Source organism: Delphinus delphis, chromosome 10 (assembly GCF_949987515.2).
Source record: "Delphinus delphis chromosome 10, mDelDel1.2, whole genome shotgun sequence".
Lineage (NCBI taxonomy): Eukaryota > Metazoa > Chordata > Mammalia > Artiodactyla > Delphinidae > Delphinus > Delphinus delphis.
Window position 1 is genome coordinate 4,910,185 of NC_082692.2, and position 19,796 is coordinate 4,929,980.

The 19,796-nt window shown below is 46.0% G+C and overlaps 1 protein-coding gene across 1 annotated transcript in view; it reads left to right on the plus strand.

Annotated features, from left to right (window-relative positions):
- The first annotated feature begins 1,321 nt into the window (after positions 1-1,321).
- The window catches only part of RREB1 (ras responsive element binding protein 1), a 180,792-nt gene continuing 162,317 nt past the window's right edge, over positions 1,322-19,796 (plus strand). The window contains exon 1 of the mRNA XM_060023692.2: positions 1,322-1,795. The gene's annotated coding sequence lies outside the window, so the exon portion shown is untranslated. The remainder of the gene's footprint in view (positions 1,796-19,796) is intronic.

The following is a 19,796-nucleotide window of genomic DNA, read 5'->3' on the forward strand; positions in this document are numbered from 1 at the left end:
CCTTCCCCATCTTGCCAATCCGCCTCCGGAGGGTGTGCGGGCAGGGCTTCGGGGCCGGGGTGTCCCACCCCAGGCTGGCCCAGGCTTTCCATCTTCCCCTGATGCCCAAGTTCAGCCCCTCCGAATGCCTGAACCGGACGAGTCTATCTTTCTGGACGCGAAGTTGGGGCTTTCCCCAGGCCTCCGGGCTGGCAGGACCGGCAGGGGCCTCGCGCCGTCCTTCGGGACCGGAACAAACAGCCGCTGACCCCGGGAGGCCCGGGTCACCTTCACCCTCGCTTTGCCCTCCACCTCGCAGCCCTCTCCCCTCCGGGGACCGGTCTCCACCGCTGGCCTCCCTCCGGGCGGGAGGGACACTTGTGCGAGCTCGGCCGCGCTTCCCGGGGCGCCGCATCCGCCGCCGAGATGCTGGCAGCTCGGGACGGCCCCGCGCGGCCCTCTCCTTATTTATCCACCCGGCAGTTTCCATGGCTCCGCAGCCATCCTCCGCCCCCTTCCCGGCGCACAGTCCGGCGGCGGGCGCGACGGGCCCGGTGGGGGCGGCGGGGGGCGTGCGCGGCGCCGGGACCGGGCGGCGCTCCCCAGTCTTACCCCCGGGGCGGCCGGGCCACTTCTGCAGCCCGGGCCCGGCCCCCGGCCCGCTCGCCTGCACCCCGATCTGCTCCCCGCCGGGCCTGTCGCCGGGGCCCCAGGCACAGCGCAGCCCCCGGCCCGGCCGGCGGCGCGGGGGAGGGGCGCGGCGCAGGCAAAGTTGCTGAGTTGCTTTGCACGCTCAGAAGTTGCAGCTGAGACGGCAGCTTCCCGCCCCCTTCCTGGACTCGGCGACTCGAAACACACACCCCACCCGTCGCCACCCGCTGCCTGCCCTCGCCCCCGCCGCCCCGGCCCGGACTCGGCAGCATCCCCGCCCGGAGCCCAGGTTTCCAGCGGAGTCGGGTTGGGGGCGGGCGCGCCCCACCTCCCCGCTCCGTCCCAGGGAGGGGGAAGCGGCGGCGGGCGGATAGCCGCGCGACCAGGGCGCTTTCGCACTTTGTAAAGCTGAGCAGTTGGGTAGGGGTCGCCCCCCGACCCCCGCGCCCTCCCCGGGCGAAGCGGGGTTTGCAGAGCGAGAACCGGGCAGTGCTCCCATCGCCTCCCGCGGGGGTTTTCGCCAGGCAGGCGGGAGGGGCTCCGCTAAGGGGCTGAGGTCGCCAACAGGTGCTCGCGAGCCCATGTGACGGGGGAGGGGCCGCGCAGGGGAAGCCGGGGTGGAGGTGGGGTGGGGGTGGCGGCGGGCTCCCTCCCTCCCTCCCTTCTCCCCCTCCCTCCCGGTCCCCCGCGGAGCCCGACGCCGCGCGCACCCCGCCCGCGGCGGCCTAGGGAGAGCTCGCGGGTGGCTCTCCGGGGCGCTGGTGCCCTCGCGGCCTGCCCGGGAGGAGGAGGAAGAGGAGGGGGAGGGAGGGGATGCGAAAGTGGGTCAGGAATGTAACTGGACGCTGCGCACCCGCACGCACCTCCTCCCCCGCCCCCATACCGGCAGCGGCGGCCCGCGCAAGCCTTGGAAAGCGAGTCTTTTGCCGTTGTGGTTCCCCAGCCTTATCGGTGGACGGTTACCAGGGGATCCCGAGGGATGTATTTCCCTGTGACCCTTTGGGAAGAAAAACTTAGTTGCCTCAGTAACCGAGCTTGGCTTGGATGGGAGGATGCAGTGAATGTTCTAGGTGAGCCTGAGGGTGAAGAGGCGGCAGTTGCACTAGGGAGCGGATTAACTTTTCTTGTTACTGAACCAAGACGTGAAAGAAAAGCTGGAGAGGAGGTGGGTTTTTGCCCTGCTTCTTGTGTGTTTGTTTGTTTGTTTTCCTGCCGTCTCAGAGAACATAAATTCAACATCTTTGCGTTAGAGTTTGCGTCTCCCAAATGCAGGCCCGGGCTGCCATAAGTTTACCAACGTTCTTAGCAAACGCTCCCTTTGAAGTTGGTACCTTCGAGTCGGAAGAAGCAGGGGACAGGGACAGTGACAGTTTTGTATTTGAGGAAGGCCTGAGAAACAAACATGGAAAGGCCTTTATTAAAAGGAGAAGAAAAAAATCAGCAAAAAACCCCCCACACTCAACCCTCCTCAAAGCAGGAGAAATGAGAGCAGTCCAGTTAGTTCCCTCCGGAGCCCAGCGGCACCTCACACCCCGAGCATGTGATTAGGAGAGGGAGGGTCCAGCTTTTAAAGAGATGGGCTTTGGGTTTGGGTGCTGGTGATGCAAGCGGAGTCAAGGAAGAAATAACAGTAAGCAATGAGGTTGCGAAGCAGTGCAGCCCGAACCCTTCTTGAGCACCTTTCCAGAGAGCTGTCGCATTTTTCCTCTGCTGGTTTGGTCCAGGAGACCTCAGTTACAGAGGGCAGGCTAGGGCTGCGGAACCAAGGCCCAGAAAGCTGCGAAGCTTCAGGCCCCAAAGAAACTGCTGGAGTTTTACTCAAGAAGCCAGGAGGGGTGTGTTATCCTCTAGAGAGATCCTAAGAATTAGCCGAAGAAAAGCTAGCTGACTTAGCACTTAATGTAAATTTCTGTTTCCAAAGCAACCCTAGAGAAAGAAAACTAAATTGAGATGCATTTTGCATGAAAGAGTCTATATTCATAGGAAGCAAAAACTGGTCAGTTGAATTTCGGTACATTGAATCATAGTCTACGTTTATATGTAAAAGAGGAGGTTATTTTGTGATGAAAACTTTTGTGGAGATCTAACCATCCCTAGTCTATTTTTATTTTATTTTTTAACTTTGTTGTGTTTTCTCAGTAAAATGGGAGTAAGAATAATAATGCTTGATCTGCTTTGGGGTAGTAGACTGGACTTTTTCTATTACTTTCTAGATAGAGGATCTTCAGTTCAACTGGCAAAAGTCTTTATTTTCGCTTATGGTGTTTTCCTGAACTGTACAACAGCTGAAGCTGGAAACGGACCAATTCCATACCCTGGATAGTCTTGCATTTGAATGAAAGTGGCAGAGTTATGCAGAACTTTTCTGGAAACTTGAAAAAAAAATGAAGACGTTCATGATCTTAGATTTGGTCACCCTGTTAGGGAGCATGATTTCCTTCTGTGTGAGATAATGAGACTGTCAAATCTTGGTTCAAACCAGCATTGTTGCTATAGAAATGAATTGAAAATTTAAGTAAAAAATGAAGTGGCAGACTTCCTTTTTCCCCCCATCCCTTCTCCCCACGCCTCAATTTCTTCTACATTCATGAAACATTTCTATGTAGGGTGATCTTCATTTTAGTTATAAATCAGATCTATAAAGCAAGTTAAATTAAGGAATAAATATCTGTTAAGAAAGGATTGACAATAGAGTCCTTAATATTGTGTGTTCTTGTATATTTAAAACGTGTTACATAATTTGGGGGGCACTTTTCAAGAAATTGCCTATGTGTAGCAGGTTTCCACATAGATTATTTTGGACAATGCATTTGTAACTGTTTACTCACTGCTACCCCCAAAATATTTTTTTCAGTGAACATGTGCTTTAAACATTTTAGCCACCTATTTTGTCTAGCACTGTGTTAGAGATTACACAGTGGAGAGAGGCATGTTCATGTTCCTAAAAAGACGGAAGTCTAATATGTTTTAGTTGGGGGTGGTTACAGCTAGATGATAAATATAAGAAGTTTAACAGGTCAGGAGTTAAAACACCAGGAAAAAATATGTGCCTGTATGCCTAAGAAGAGATGATGGATTCATAGATGAAAGTTAAAATGAGTTGAGAAGTAGAATGAGAGATTAAAAACATTCTTTTCCTTCTATTTATTCTCTAAAATAGTAGCAGTGAACCTGTATTGTTTCCGTGTAAGAATGAGGGTTTGCTCTTTTTTAGGGAGATCTTGCCAGACAGCTAGTGTACAATTGACTGTCAATGAAAAGTCAGGCGCAAAGTGCTCAGGAACTTCCAGGGAGGGGCAGAGGGCAGAGGGTGAAAGGGAAGGTAAAAGGGAGAGGGCAAACCCTTACTTAGCAAAGGCTCAGATGTGGCAGTGCTGGGCGTGTCCTGGGTAGCTGTGAGGTGGCAGCCATCAGGAAGTGCTCCCGAGGGAGTTGGTAGAACTTGAACTTAGGCCGTACAGGGTGGACATGATTTTAATAGCTAGAGAAAGACAGACCTTCCTAGTGGTAGAAGGAAGATAAGCTGCGAGGCAGGAAGTCGCAGGGAACATTGGGGGAATTTGAATGGATCGTCTTTGCTCCTGGAGATGGATCAAGTATGAACTTTGTCATTTGAATGATAGGTTTAGGGACAGACCAGTTAGGGACCTTGAATGCCTGGGCCACTGTTGGTGTTAGGACTTCATCTGCAGGTAATGGGGAATTGTGACAGGATTTTGAGCAAGGAAAATACGTGGTCACTGTTGGATTTGGGGAAGGTTAATCTTGTGCGTTTTGTTGGGAATGGGAGGTCAGGGACCATGAGTGGCTATTGCCACTGGGACCCAAGGGCCTGGACAAGGGTTGTATCAGTGGGACCTTGGTTGGAAGGCGATGCTTGGAGAGTTATTTATTTTCTTTTATTTATCTTATTTATTTATTTTTGGCTGCATGGGGTCTTCGTTGCTGTGCACGGGCTTTCTCTAGTTGCAGTGAGCGGGGTCTACTCTTCATTGCGGTGCCTGGGCTTCTCATTGCAGTGGCTTCTCATGTTGCGGAGCACGGGCTCTAGGCGCGTGGGCTTCAGTAGTTGTGACGCGTGGGCTTCAGTAGTTGTGACGCGTGGGCTTAGTAGTTGTGGCACCCGGGCTTAGTTGCTCTGAGGCATGTGGGATCTTCCCAGACCAGGGCTGGAACCCGTGTCCCCTGCATTGGCGGGCGAATTCTTAACCACTGCGCCACCAGGGAAGTCCCGTGAGTTGTTATAAATGGAAAATTGACAGTACTTTATAGTGTTTGGATGTGGACCTGAAGCATCCAAGATGACTGCGGAGTTAAATCTAGATGCCTTGGCAGGTGGTACTATGAACAGAAATTGGAACAGGAAGGCAGTGTTTAAGGTAAATTGAAGGGTTGATTTCAGAAGTGGAATTGGAAGCCGTGATTGGCAGCTGGGTTTAGGTGATTTAGGGAGGATGGATGGGTCTTGGCTGAAAGTAGAGGGTGAGTCATCTACAGAGAAGTAAGTGATGATTGGTCCTAAATTTGAACTTGGTGGCAAAGGACGAATTTTAGGGTACATTCATGATTAGAATTTATATATATACCTATATACATATGTATACATTCCAAAATTCTCCTGGGAATTCCCTGGTGGTCCAGTGGTCAGGACTCTGTGCTTCCACTACAGGGGTACAAGTTCGATCCCTGGTGGGGGAACTAAGATCCCTCAAACCGTGCAGCAAAAAAAAAAAAAAAAAAAAGATTCTTCTCCTTCCTTGTAAAGCACTGGAAGGTAGTCATTCCTGAGGCTTTAGTTAGAGCCAATCTACTGAATCAGCATTGTGGTAACCCAAGTACTTTACCCAGTAGCTCCCAAACCCGGCTCAACAGATTAAGGGGTACAACCCCATAGGCACTGAATCAGAATCTCCCGGGCTGGCAGGCTGTGTGTTATATAAGCGTTACAGGCCACTCTGATACAGATTCCTCTTGGGGAACCAGTGCCTCCGTCAGTGTGTTCTACAACCTGAGACCTCCCGGGAGCCTCCCGTCTCTCCCCAGGAGAGCAAGAGTTCTTCCTTTTCACGTGTTAGTTTCAACCTGTTCTTGTGCTTTTGTATCTGATGGACAGCCATTGATAGGCAATGCTGGAAGTTGTATTTATATCCAGAGGACCTGCTGCTTTACAAATTTAGCATGGGTTTGCAAGCCTGGATGGATGTGTCAGAAGAGCTCTGCCCTGCTAGGTAGGAAGCAGGTTTGGGGTTGAAGCGCTGTGTTCGGGGCTGACTCACACTCTGTCCATCGAAGTATGTCGAGATGATGCAATAGACCGGGCCCTGGGCAGACTACTTCCTGTACCTTTGGATACGTAGACCCCGGGCCTGGTATTTGGCAATATTCTCGGGAGGAGACTGACTGATTGGCTTATCCTCTTCAAGGGAGCTGAGTAGTCAGAGGTAAGGCGGGGCAAGCTGTGAGCTCTAAACAGCAGTCTAGAGTTTAGAGAGAACCAGTCCAGTTTAGAGAGAATGGAGAGTCAGGAATTCAGGGCTGGATTTCTAAAGGGTGATGACCGTTCACACCTTTTCCAAGGAATACTTGTCTATCTGTGTATCTCATTGCTTTATTGTCACAAAAAACAAATGTCTGTCCTTTTGAGCGGCAGCAGACATTTTGTCACTTCCAGTTAACCAGGTGCCGATTATCCGGCTGCAAGGTGTCATTTGCTCTTTTTTATCCTTTCCTGTTTATAAGCTATAAAGAGACAAATTCTCATGTCCGTATCATTACATGTCTGGTGCACTAGCAGGCAGACACTAATGATTAAAATTCATGGTGGAGGTTGGAGGGGCAGCATCCTCTCCCTGCAGAAGCCAGTGGTGGGGTTTTTTTCTCGTTGACCTTTTACTTTACCCCTACCAAACAACAGTAGAAAATGATGGAATCAGGGTTATTGTGTTTTTTTTTAATTGTGGTAAAGTACATATAACATAAAATGGACCATCTTCAACAACTTTAAGTGTGCAGTTCAGTACTGTTAAGCACATTCACGTTGTTATGCAATGGAATCTAGGCCTTGAACTTCATTTAGAATATAAGGGAGTATTCTAAACATATCAGAAAATGAAACCCAAGGTACTCAAGAAACTGTGAGTGAGAGAGGATGGTATAAGATGCAGACCCTTAGAGCACTCATGTGAGAGGGGAGAGATGGCAGGTAGATGGATGGCCCGTCTGCGGGATGGGCTTGTCCGAGAACATCCTTTTCAGCAGCTATTTGTGAAGTTAGACTACAGGGGGGAAAAGGCGATTTTGTGCTTGAGATTTCTTTAAGAAGCCAGAAATTGGGCTAGCATCATTTTCTTTTTAATTTTTAAAAATTTTATTGAAATATAGTTGATGTACAATGTTGTATTAATTTCTTCTGTATAGCAAAGTGACTCAGTTATACATATATGTATATATTTTTTTCATATCCTTTTCCATTATGGCTAGCATCTTGATACACAGATTTTAAAGTCTTCTTGAAGCTCTGAGTGTAAAATGAAAGAGCTCAAATGAGAATTTACAGCATCTAATTTACACGGTTTTCTAGCGTCTCCAGAGTTTGTTTTGTGTATTCTGCGGCGTGTATAGAGTTTTGTACACGTTTTGCATTCTCTTGATCACACTGAGGGGTAGGTAGTATTTACTGCTGTTGTCCTAGTTCTCCTAGTGACATGTATCTTATTATTATTTATGAAAATATGGGTATTAACAGCCAAAAAACTTCTAAATGAGCAAGAACCTCTAAATTTATGAGCATGTCAATGATCACATGGTAAATAGAACGATTTTTAAGGCTAAATAGGTAAGATTCACAAGAAAGATTGGAGACATGATTGCTGTTCACTTTTTTCCCCCCATTAGAAAATTTATTTTCACAACCCCTTACTGTTTGCACTCATTCCTAATACCCACAAAACAGGTTTCAAGCTGCTCAGTCCAACAGGATGTCAGCCGCAGTTCCAAAGAAGCTGTGGGTTCGTGTTTTACCAAAGGAGAGATGCTTGTTTTCTCTCTCACAGCTTTGGGAATTGATGGCTTGTTTAACAACCCTCCGTTTAAAAAGTGCTGCTGAATTTGAGAAAACTTAACAGAACGGCTCTGAGTTTATCTTATTCCAAACTGCTTTAGTAAACTTTTGCTTATCAGCCCTGTGAAGATGTGTTAAAAACCAGCTTGGCAACGTTTTTTTCATATAGCATGCTAGAGGGCCTTGAGAAAAGAGTTTTGAAGCAATATCAGCATTGGGACTAAAACGGAACACTTTTAAACAAGAATCCTCATATGTTTCTCTGCATTTGGAGAACTCATCTTTTAAAAGCCAAGATTTCATAGTAGGACTGAATTACCAGTGGAAGGTTTTCCTACGGTAGCAATAACAGGCAAAGGCAATTAGAATTTCACGAAGAACTTGGAAGATGGTTTCTTTTGTATGGATACCTACATATTCACAATCCTGCGCCCACGCATGACACCAATATAATTTACTGAATTCTGTTTAGAAGCAGTCTTTTAAAAAAATATATTTATTTTTGGCTGCGTTGGGTTTTCGTTGCTGCGCGCAGGCTTTTCTCTAGCTGCGGCGAGCGGGGGCTGCTCTTCGTTGCGGTGCGCGGGCTTCTCATTGCGGTGGCTTCTCTTGTTGCGGAGCACGGGCTCCAGGCGCGCGGGCTTTAGTAGTTGTGGCTCGCGGGCTCTACAGCGCAGGCTCGGTAGTTGTGGCGCGCGGGCAGAGTTGCTCTGCGGCATGTGGGATCTTCCCGGACCAGAGGTCGAAGCTGTGTCCCCTGCCAATGCAGGCGGATTCTTAACCACTGCGCCACCAGGGAGGTCCTAGAAGCAGTCTTTATGTAGATTTTTGAATACTTTGCACTCTGATGGTATTGAAATACAGATTTCAGACGAGAGTTTTCAGTAAAGGATTACTTTGAGGGTCAAGGAGTTATTTTTTATAAGGTACAGTCACTCGAGAGATTTGAAGGATATGAATCAACAGTTCTGTACTGCAGTTTTAGAGCATGTTTGTCCTTGAAGCCACGAGCTTCAGCTGACTTGCCAAAGGAAAGCAGCAGTTAATTCATGTTGCTCCGTCATTAATCTACAGAAAATGAAAGTTCAGATGGTCCTGGGAGTCTAACATATCTCAATTTTGTTTTCTTTTAAAGCTGAGTTCTTACATTTTACTAGAAAAATAGTCCAGCTTTTAAAGTAGACAGTCCTGCAGTCGACAGGTGCCTGTCTTACGGTGAAACCCTGTGATGCCGAATGTGGGACATTTCTGTGCTGTGTGTCAGTACAGAACCTGCCTGCTCCATCACCGTGCCCTTCGCGTTGTCATTTCTGTGTTGAACAGGGCCTTCACCCTCCTGAAATGTCAGCCGAGGCCTCAAACTCGGGTGTGTTTTCCCTTTGATTACCTTGGTTCTGGGCCAGCCTCGTATTCCACACATCCAGCATAGGCAGTAGAGTTGCTTCTTGATGTTGAGCTGTTAATCTTTTTATTGTTTCCTGTCACTTTTCCCCATAATTGATCCTCTTGAGCCCAAGGGGGGGAAAGTGATGAAAATGACTTTGAAAACAGCTTTGAGAAGGAGTATTTTATGTTGGACTTGGGTCTTACTTGAGACGGTAAAACAATGGCAAAAGCACAGTCTGCTTCGTAAGGCAGAACCTCAGCCCTCACACCGAGTGAGCTAGATTCGAGTGGACGCTTTGCAGGAGAAGTGAAGAGGGTTTTCCTGGTGTTTTTGCAGTGACTCAGACATGCAAGTGTGTGGAGTGAAGGATGGCGAGAACTCGCAGGTGGTTTGCATTTAGTTCTATGCAAAGGCTACAGAATGAGGTCCTCTTTCCTTTGGAATTAAAAATACAATTCTTTCTGAGCTGTAGGCTTTCTCGTATATTCTCTCCCCAATATTCCCTCTATCCCACATTCAATTCACTAATTCTTGCTTTGGCTTTGGAAGCTCTGCCTCTACCCAGCCCTGGAGTGTGCCAGGTCGCCCACTGGAATTTGAGAAGAAAATATTAGAACCTCAATTGTATTTTTAGCTTGTCCTTTTTTCTTTTTTCCAGTTTGTTAAAATTGTGGTAAAAAAGATATAACGTAAGATTTGCTGTCATGATCATTTTTAAGTGTACAGTTCAGTGACATTCATTACATTCACAATGTTGTGCAACCATCACCACTGTCTATTTCCAAAATTTGTCATCACCCCAGACAGAAACCTGCACCCATTAAGCAACAACTCCCCACGTCCATCTTGACTCTCTAATCTACTTTGTCTCGTATGCCTGTTCTAGATATTTCTTACGAGTGGAATCATACAATGTATGTCCTTTGAGGTCCGGCTTATTTTTTTGCATAATATTTTCAGGGCTCATCTATGCTGTGTCATGTGTTAGTACTTCATTTCTTTTCATGGCTGAATTATACCCTATGATATTGACTGTGTATAGTACATTTTGTTTATCTGTTCATCAGTTGATGGACATTTGGGTTGTTTCTACACTGGCTATTTTGAATAACGCTGCTGTGAACATGGGTATAAAAGTGTCAGTGGAAATCCCTGTGTTCAGTGCTTTTGGGTATATGTTGAATATTTACCTAACACTGGAATTGCTGGGTCATGTGGTAGCTCCACGTTTAACATTTTGAAGAACTGCCGAACTGTTCTCCCCTGTGGCTGTACCAATTTATATTCCCAGTAGCAATATACGAGGGTTGCAATTTCTCCACATCGTTCCCAGCCCTTGTTATTTTCCATTTCTTTATAATAGCCACCCCAGTGGATCTGAAGTGGTATCTTGTGGCTTTGATTTCCATTTCCCTGATGACTAATGATACTGAGCATCTTTTCATGTGCTTATTGGTCAGTAGTATGTTTTCTTTAGAGAAATGTCTATTAAGTCCTTTGCATTGTGCATTCTTGTATATGTTTCGTAATGCCTAAGAGTAGTATACAGTTTATAAATTAAAATATACATATGCTAGGATATATGCAAGGTGTTTTTTAAAGATGGGGGATGTACTTTTTGAAAGTTTGGGATGTACTTTTTTTTTTTTTTTTTTTTTGCGGTACGCGGGCCTCTCACTGTTGTGGCCTCTCCCGTTGCGGAGCACAGGCTCCGGACGCGCAGGCTCAGCGGCCATGGCTCACGGGCCCAGCCGCTCCGCGGCACGTGGGATCTTCCCGCACCGGGGCACGAACCCGCGTCCCCTGCATCGGCAGGCGGACTCTCAACCACTGCGCCACCGGGGAAGCCCTGGGATGTACTTTTTAAAAGTCCATTATTATGGACTATAAAAATGATCTATTTTATTTCTTAGTGCCTAACCTTAGCAGGAAAATACTCATGAAAATTCCTAAGCTTTCTGGGGCGTGGGGTGGGGAGCGGAATCCTATTTGGTCAAATGTAATGTGTTTACTGGAGCCGCCATATGAAACTAACCACAGGGTCCCAAGAATATCTTTTGGGATGTTTTCTTTCCGTACTTAAGAAAGTAAATCTCCGTGGCTGGTTTTCAAGTTAGACTTGGCTATGCTCAATCCTATTTTGTGGTTAATAATGGCATTTCAGGGTTCTAGCGTATCTTATTAAGAGATGGAAATGGTTTTTCATGCCATGTCACATAGGGGAGCCAGAAGGCATAGAATGAATCTAAAGGAAGAGGCTTAGCTCTAAAATAATGATGATGATGATGATGATACTTATTATGTCATTTATAAAACTAATTTGATTGTATAAAGAGATTAGCTTTGGGGGGATTGAACTGGCCTATGTAATGACCCAGTAAAAGCATTTTAGGCCTTGGATTTTTTTAAAAAAGCGGATTGGTTTTCCCATTGTTGTTCTATTCTCTGAAAGTAAACTTTGTGCAGTTACCCTAAAATGCCAACTTCTATCAAGGGCGTGACATCACCATCCTAGTACATCCTGGTGTATTTCTTGGAAAGTGTCCACACTGGCAGGCGTTTTCCAAATAAAACATTTGTTTCAGTAAACAAGTGTTTTACCCGGCAGCCCAAGTGGAGAATTTTAAAACCAGTGTTTGTTTTGCAAGCAAACATTTTGTTTCAATCCTTGCAGCTAAACAAGTGGGTAAGATTTAAGTGGCCTCCTGGTAAAAACAAATGCAGACCATTTTCAGAAAACTTCGGCTGAGCAGAAATCTATTTGCTGTTAGAGTGTGAGTTTAGACATTCAGGGAAATAATTGGTACTTTCTATAGAGTTCTGTACTTAGTTTCAGTCAGAGTGGAAAGTCTTAGGTCTGGGTAAAGGCTCTGAATTTTTTTTTTAAGGCAAAAGATGAAGAAATATAAAAGAATCATGAAAAGTATTCATTTTGCATATTTAAATTTTATAGCTTGCCTTTGAAATGTGACTAAACCATCATCAGGTATTCGCTCTGCATTTGTTACCGCTTTTCTAATTATTTTGATGGTAATTCCTCCAATGTGTCATCGAATCCAACATCCACGTTAATTATCAGCCTTCACCTTTTGACTTTTATAAAAATTGTGGTATAATCAGACTTTGGTGAGCTGTTATTACTCTTACTTAGGGTTCCTTGTAATCGAACATTCATTCTGTCTTTGATGGACTATCTTTTGGAATACGTCTTCCAGTTTTTTACATTTGAAATGTTTGCTTGTGATGTGCTTTTCTCTTTATTTGTTTGTTTGTTTGTTTTGTGGTACATGGGCCTCTCACTGCTGTGGCCTCTCCTGTTGCGGAGCACAGGCTCCGGACGCACAGGCTCAGCGGCCATGGCTCACGGGCGCAGCCGCTCCGTGGCATGTGGGATCTTCCTGGACCGGGGCACGAACCCGTGTCCCCTGCATCGGCAGGCGGACTCTCAACCACTGCGCCACCAGGGAAGCCCGTGCTTTTCTTTTTAAAAAGCAGGCCTCTTTCCTAATCAGGACATAGGCAGTATTGCACCTTCTTAAGAGGATAATCAGAAGTTTTGATATATAGCATATATGCAGAAGAGTATTAAAAATATATATATATATGTTTTAATTAGCAAGTGGACATGCATGTAACCCCCATCCACATTCAGCAATAGAACATAGCCTTAGAATGTTCTCCGCTTTAAAACCACCTCCCTCTTCCGTCCGTAGGAAGTTTACAGCTGTGTAGGTATCCTTAAATGACATCATTTAGTTTTGCAAGTGCTTGGTGTATATTACATTTTACCTGTTTGTTTTCATCAACGATATAATCACAAGACTTAGCCACGCTGATGCCTGGACCTGTGGTTCAGTCGCTGTTGTTGTTTGGGGTTCCTGTCCCGTTGATGTGGCCATTGGAGCTGTTTGCAGCTTTTGGGTCCTACGACAAAGGCCGTCAAGAGCATTTATATATATATATGGCTTCTAGCACCGTTGTGCAGAAGTTTCTCTAGGGTGCATGTGGTGTGGCGTGGGCGGTGGATTGTTGGGTCGCGGGTATTTGTAATTTTAACTTTACTGTAACTCCAGCCTGTTTTCCGAAGTGCTTGGTTCAGTCTGTGCTCCTTCTGACAACGATTGGGAGTTCTTACTGCTTCACATCTTCACCAGAACTTGGTATCCTTAGACTTTGTCATTTCTGCCGGTCTGATGAATATGAAATGGTGTCGTATTGTGGTTTTAATTTGCTTTTCCCCGATTAATAACAAGGCTTATTGGCCATTTTGATACTCCTTTTTCTTAAGAGCTTTCCCATTTTTCTATGGATTGTCTTTTTCTTACTAATTTGTAGGCTTCCTTTATATATTTTGGAATGAGTCTCTAGTTGATTATACGTGTTGCAAATAACGCCTTCCACCTTGACTTGTCTTATTATTCCATTTACGATGCCTTTGCATGCTCACAAACTCTTAATATTATTAGATTTATCAATGTTTTTCCTTTATGGTCAATATTTTTCTTTCTTTCTTCCTTCCTGCCTGCCTGCCTGCCTGCCTGCCTGTCTGCCTTTCTCTCTTTCTTTTTGGCTGCGTTGGGTCTTTGTTGCTGCACGTGGGTTTTCTCTAGTTGCGGCGAGCGGGGGCTACTCTTCGTTGCGGTGCGCGGGCTTCTCATTGCAGTGGCTTCTCTTGTTGTGGAGCACGGGCTCTAGGCACGTGGGCTTCCTAGTTGTGGCACACGGGCTCAGTAGTTGTGGCTCACGGGCTCTAGAGCGCAGGCTCAGTAGTTGTGGAGCACGGGTTTAGTTGCTCCACGGCATGGGGGATCCTCCCAGACCAGGGCTCCAACCCGTGTCCCCTGCGTTGGCAGGCAGACTCCTGACCACGTGCCACTGGGGAAGTCCCTTCTATCTTGTTGAAGAAATTCTTCCCTCTCCCAGGTTCATGAAGCTATTCTCCTGTATTCTCTAGAGTTGTGCCTTTCACGTGTGATTTCATTGTATTTTATTTATCTGAAACTGATTTTTGTGAATGTTCTAAGGTAGGAGACTATTTTCGTTTTTTGTCTATTTAGGTACCATTTGTCTATTTATTTACGTATCCACGTAACCTGGAATACTTACCACCTGTGTCATCAACCACGTGGCCATTGTGCTATGTCTGTTTCCGTGCTCTCTACTCAACTCCACTGGTCTCTTTGTCGATCCCTTAATTATCACAGCCTCACAGCGAGTCCTGATGCCTGGGAGGGCCTGTGCTTCCATTAAGCATGTCTTGGTGTTCTTGGCTTTTTGCCCTTCTATATACATTTTAGAAACAGAACAAATTCCCTAACAGAACCTGTTGGAGTTATTATTAGGACTGCACTGAATTTGTAGGCCTGACGTGTTTACAACAGCGAGTTCACCACATCGAAAGGCGGGGTGTAGTCTTTAAAGAATGGTGCCCAAAATAACAAACCATAAAAAAAAAAAAAAAAAAAAAGGGGCTTCCCTGGTGGCGCAGTGGTTGAGAGTCCGCCTGCCGATGCAGGGGACACGGGTTCGTGCCCCGGTCCGGGAAGATCCCACGTGCCGCGGAGCGGCTAGGCCCGTGAGCCATGGCCGCTGAGCCTGCGCGTCCGGGGCCTGTGCTCCGCAGCGGGAGAGGCCACAGCAGTGAGAGGCCCGCGTACCACCAAAAAAAAAAAAAAAAAAAAATGGCGCCCACCTTCCTGTGTGCAGATCCCGACCCCACTCTTCACTGGCCACGTGGCCCTGCAGAAGCTCCGTGAGCCTCAGTTTCCTTATTTGTAAAATAGGGATCGTAATAGTACCTTCCTTACAGGATAATTGAGGGGATTAAATGACTACATGTGTTGCATATAATATGTGGAGGGTGCTTAAGATACTGTCTGGTACATAGTCAGTCCATGTTATATAAGTATTATACACGAACACTGATTTCTTCATGCTTATTTATATCATCTTCACCGTCCCAAGAAAGTTTTATAATGTTCTGTATAAAACCATATATAATATATAAAAAATACATTGCTACATATATATATAACATGCAGAAATATGTGTAATAATATTCCTGGGAAACGTAACCATTTTGATGCTATTGTAAATGGTATTTTAAAAGCTTTTTTGGGGGGTGTACAGATTATTGTGTTTTTCTTTAGTATGTTTTGTGAGCTGATTATGGTTATCTTTGATGAAGAATTATTAAGTGCTCGTGTTGCATAAGATACGTCTTGGAGCAGACAAGAAATGTGGACACTTCCATCTGGGTGATTGCCCATCATACTTGGTTTCATGGGATTGAACATTTTCCCATTTTGCATAATTTTAAACGGTTGTATCCTATTGACATCTGTTGTGGAAACCCATACGAGAGTTTTGGCAGCCTGGTTCATTTTATCTTGCATATCAAGCTGCTTTCAGTTCGTTGTTTCTTTTCAAGCTATGAACTCATTCTAGTTCCATACTTGATCACGCGCTTGAGATGGCGCGTTTTATTTCCAATGCTCTTCCTTTCCCCGAAATTCTGTCCTAAAGATGCCACACCCTTTGAGATTGGAGTCACAGCTTCACACCTCGACTTGCATCCACTGCCAGTGACAATCCTCTGGGTGAAAACTCACATTGTTCATTTGCCGTTCTTTTGTCACACGTGTCACACACGTCTCTAAGGAGTTCTCATTTTTTAAAGAAGAAAGGAAAGGGAAAGGAATATACATGTGTATATGTACCTCTCTCTCTGTATAGGTTCCCCTCAACTTGTCTGCCTCTGGTTTCAGTTCTCACCCCTCTGGTCACGTGGCAGTGCTGCCCCACGTGGGAGGTGAAGCCCCAAGCTCTGTATGATTTCATTTTGTGTCGCAGAAGGCAGAAACTCAAAGTGAAACCAACAAGAAAACCAATGTGTTCTTAATGGTTTTTACCCAAACCATAAATCCGTTTCTTGGAGGGAGAGGGGAATCACCAACGTCTGATCCAGTTTCTCTAGTGTGTTCCAGGCAGTGTCTGTCGCTTCAGTGATTATCTGCTGGGACTCAGGGGGTTCATTGAAAATGCAGGTTCCTGGACCTGATCTAGACCAAGGGAAGAAGACAAGCCGGGGAAAAGAGGAGGCAGGCATTTGCATATTTTAAACGATTCCCTGGTGGTACTGACAGGCAGGGACCTAGTGACAATATTGATGGTGTGGTAAGCTTAGATTTTCATCGATCACCTACCATTTAATGGACAATTTCAGAGAGGTTTAATATAGGGTCGCTGACACCTCTTAGGTGCCATGCGTCAGGCCCTTTATGTTTAAATCTATGAGTAGACCACTATTATTAGCCCCATTTTACAGAAGAGGAAACGGAGGCGCAGAGAGGTTAAATAACTTGCCCGGAGTCGAACATCTGATGCGGAACTGTCGTTTTCTTTGTGGATCCTCAAAGCAAAATCCTGCCCTTTGTTAATTACAGAATAAGCTGGACACTAGCAGAAATGGACCTAAAGGGTCTATTTGGATCCGAACTGTGCCTTGGTATTGTGTCCTGTGCCTTATAAATTATTCATTCCTTTAGCAAGGCCTTAGGAGCATTTAGAATCCCTGTGGCTTGGGTAGGGATTCCTCAAAAGGAGGGCTTATACAGGAAATGAGAGTGTATCAGACAAACTCGTAACTTCTTAGCAGGTGCCCAGGGATAGATGAGAGGATGATGGGGTGGAATAGAGGGGCTTCTGTCCATTGTTAACCTGTGCCAGGCTCTGTGCTGAGCGTTTACAGGTAATTTTTCATTTATGCCTCACAAGAACCCTGTTCATTGGCTTCTGTTGATCATTGACTGAACACACTTAGAGACACAAAGAAGCTCGCTCATGGTCATACAACATCCAGGTTGTGATAGGAAGACAATGCTTACCTCTCTCCAGAACCTGGCTTTGAGCGACTCTATGTTCTGCTTCTGACTATGCAATCAAATAGGATTTTCTGTTTTCTAGAGGAGAATTACTCTCCATCTGATAGTGACCCAGACAGTCCAGTCACTAAGATCACTCTGAGGTTTAAAGAGATCTTCTCAATGGCTTATGATGTCATTCATCGTTTACTTGGCCTCCCCACTTTGCCCCCTGGTTCTGTTGCCCCTGCCTGGCCCGCCAGGTGAGAATCCTTCAGAGCTAATATGACGATGGCCAGGTTCATGGCCAATAACAAGATTGACGGATGTCTAGGGACTGGAGGAGGCCCAGAACTGTGTTTTTTGTTGGGTTGGTTTTTTAAATTAATGAATTCATTTATGGCTGAGTTGAGTCTTCGTTGCTGTGCGCGGGCTTTCTCTAGTTGAGGCGAGCGGGGGCTACTCTTTGTTATGGCGGCTTCTCTTGTTGCTGAGCACGGGCTCTAGGCGCGTGGGCTCAGTAGCTGTGGCGCATGGCCTTAGTTCCTCTGTGGCATGTGGGATCTTCCCGAACCAGGGATCAAACCCGTGTCCCCTGCATTGGCAAGCAGATTCTTAACCACTGTGCCACGAGGGAAGTCCCCCAGAACTGGTTTTTGAAGGAACATCCTAGCTTTGCCCATAAGTACACCATTTGCTTACCACTGCGCAGAGGCGGGTTGGCCTTCTGTGCTCTAAGCAGCTCCTTAATTTTCATGAGAGGACGTTGAGTGTCTGGTATTGGGCCCTATGCAGGTGAATCTATCTGTAGGGCAGGAATAGAGATGTAGTCGTAGAGAATGGACACAGGGGGAAAGGGAGGGTGGGACGAATTGGGAGATTAGGTTTGACATAAATACACTACCATGTGTAAAGTAGATAGCTAGTGGGAACCTGCTCTATAGCACAGGGAGCTCAGCTCGGTGCTCTGTGACGACCTAGATGGGTGGGATGGGGGAGGTGGGAGGGAGGTCCAAGAGGGTATACACATAGCTGATTCACTTCATTGTACAGAAGAAACTAACACCACATTGTAAAGCAATTTTATCCAATTAAAAAAAAGAGAGAGAGAGAGAGAGAGAGAGGGAATCCAATATGATTATGTTTGAGGCACTTCAGAATTGTAGTGTTTGGTCATGAAGAAACCTTAGAAATCATCCAGCTCAATTTCTCCATCTTACTGAAGAGGGAAGGAAGAACCTGCACATTAAGAGACTTGTTCCAGGTAACTGGTTAGTGGCAAGTCTAGGACACAGTTACCGGCACCCAGCACAGTGCCTTCCTTCCACCTCTTTGATCTGATTTTATCGCGGCACCGCCCTTGTCAAGCTGAATCATGTCATGAATAAGCCCTAAGAATTTCAGAATTTCAACTTCAAAATGTTTCATGTGGTAGGGCTTTCTGAGCACACGGGCTCAGTATTTGTGGCACGCAGGCTCGGTAGTTGAGCATGTGGCCACAGTAGTTGCAGCACGTGGGCCCTAGAGCGTGCGGGCTTCAGTAGTTGCGGCGCGTGGGCTCAGTAGTTGTGGCTTGCGGGCTTAGTTGCTCCTCAGCATGTGGGATCTTCCCAGACCAGGGATCGAACCCGCGTTGGCAGGCGGATTCTTAACCACTGCGCCACCAGGGAAGTCCCAGTAGGGCTTTCCTTTTAAAGGCAGATTTACCTTCCTTATTATATGTTAGTTAGGCTAGTGATAAAATTACGATGTTTCTAAATGTACAATAGTGGATGATGAGAGAGACTCTTCTGAACTATTACCAGGCCTGCTGGAGAGCTTCACATCCAGCAAAGTGGAAAATCTCCTCATGGATGTTCCATTTTCTTATACAGGTTTTCAATGGAGAGGAAGAAAACCTAACAAAAAGATAATAAAAGGAAGAGGTACATATCGTTGTGAACGTCTTTATCACTTTTTAATCTTCTAGGCCCCCGACCTTATTATCGAGGCCTCAGACACACAGATGTGGGTTGTACCCTCTGACCCAGTGTCCTTGGAGAATGGGCATGTGAGTGGAGGAGACCTAAGAAAGAATCTGTTCATTAAGTTTACTGTTTCATTCATTAAAAATAATCCCACGAGTGTGGACCAGTTAAGGCAGTAACATCAGGGCCCATGCTGTGACCCCCTGCCTTGTCTTCTGCTCTACACCATACGAATTTTGTCACACTGTCATTGTCACATTGACTTCACACTGAGATACAGAAGAGCCCATGGCCTTTTTCTTTTCTTTTTAACATTTTGTTGAAGTGTAACGTGCTCACAGAAAAGTGCACATAGTATGAAGGGACAGCTCCCTGAATTTTCACCAGATGAACCCACCCCCGAGAGCTTTTGAGTAGCACAGGGCTGGTTTCATAATCTGGTGTCACCATTTGCAATCTGTGTCACCTTGGGCAAATTATGGGACCTTTGTGCATCTTAGTTTTCTCACCTGGTGGTTGCTTTTCATAGGTATTTGTGGAGAGTAAAGATAATATATGTAACTTACCCAGGGTTGTTCTTCCTTCCCTCTAATCTGAGGAGAGCCTCGGCAAACTAACACCCTCAAAGTGGGTTACGTATGTGGTAGCTGGAAGTGTGTAATGTTAAGTAACCACTCACGTGTATCCAGAAATGTAGTTGACAATATGGATCAGAGAAAACAAATGCCCGCGACTGATTTTGGCCCAATCTCCTCGAGGGCTCACTGGGGAAGCTTGGTTTGGAGTAGGTTGAAGTTTTACCCAGTTTACTTATTCATATATACCCCGCTTCATTCCAAAAAGGGATCGTAGAGATATGCATAGTACAACATTATTTAAAATAAGTGAGG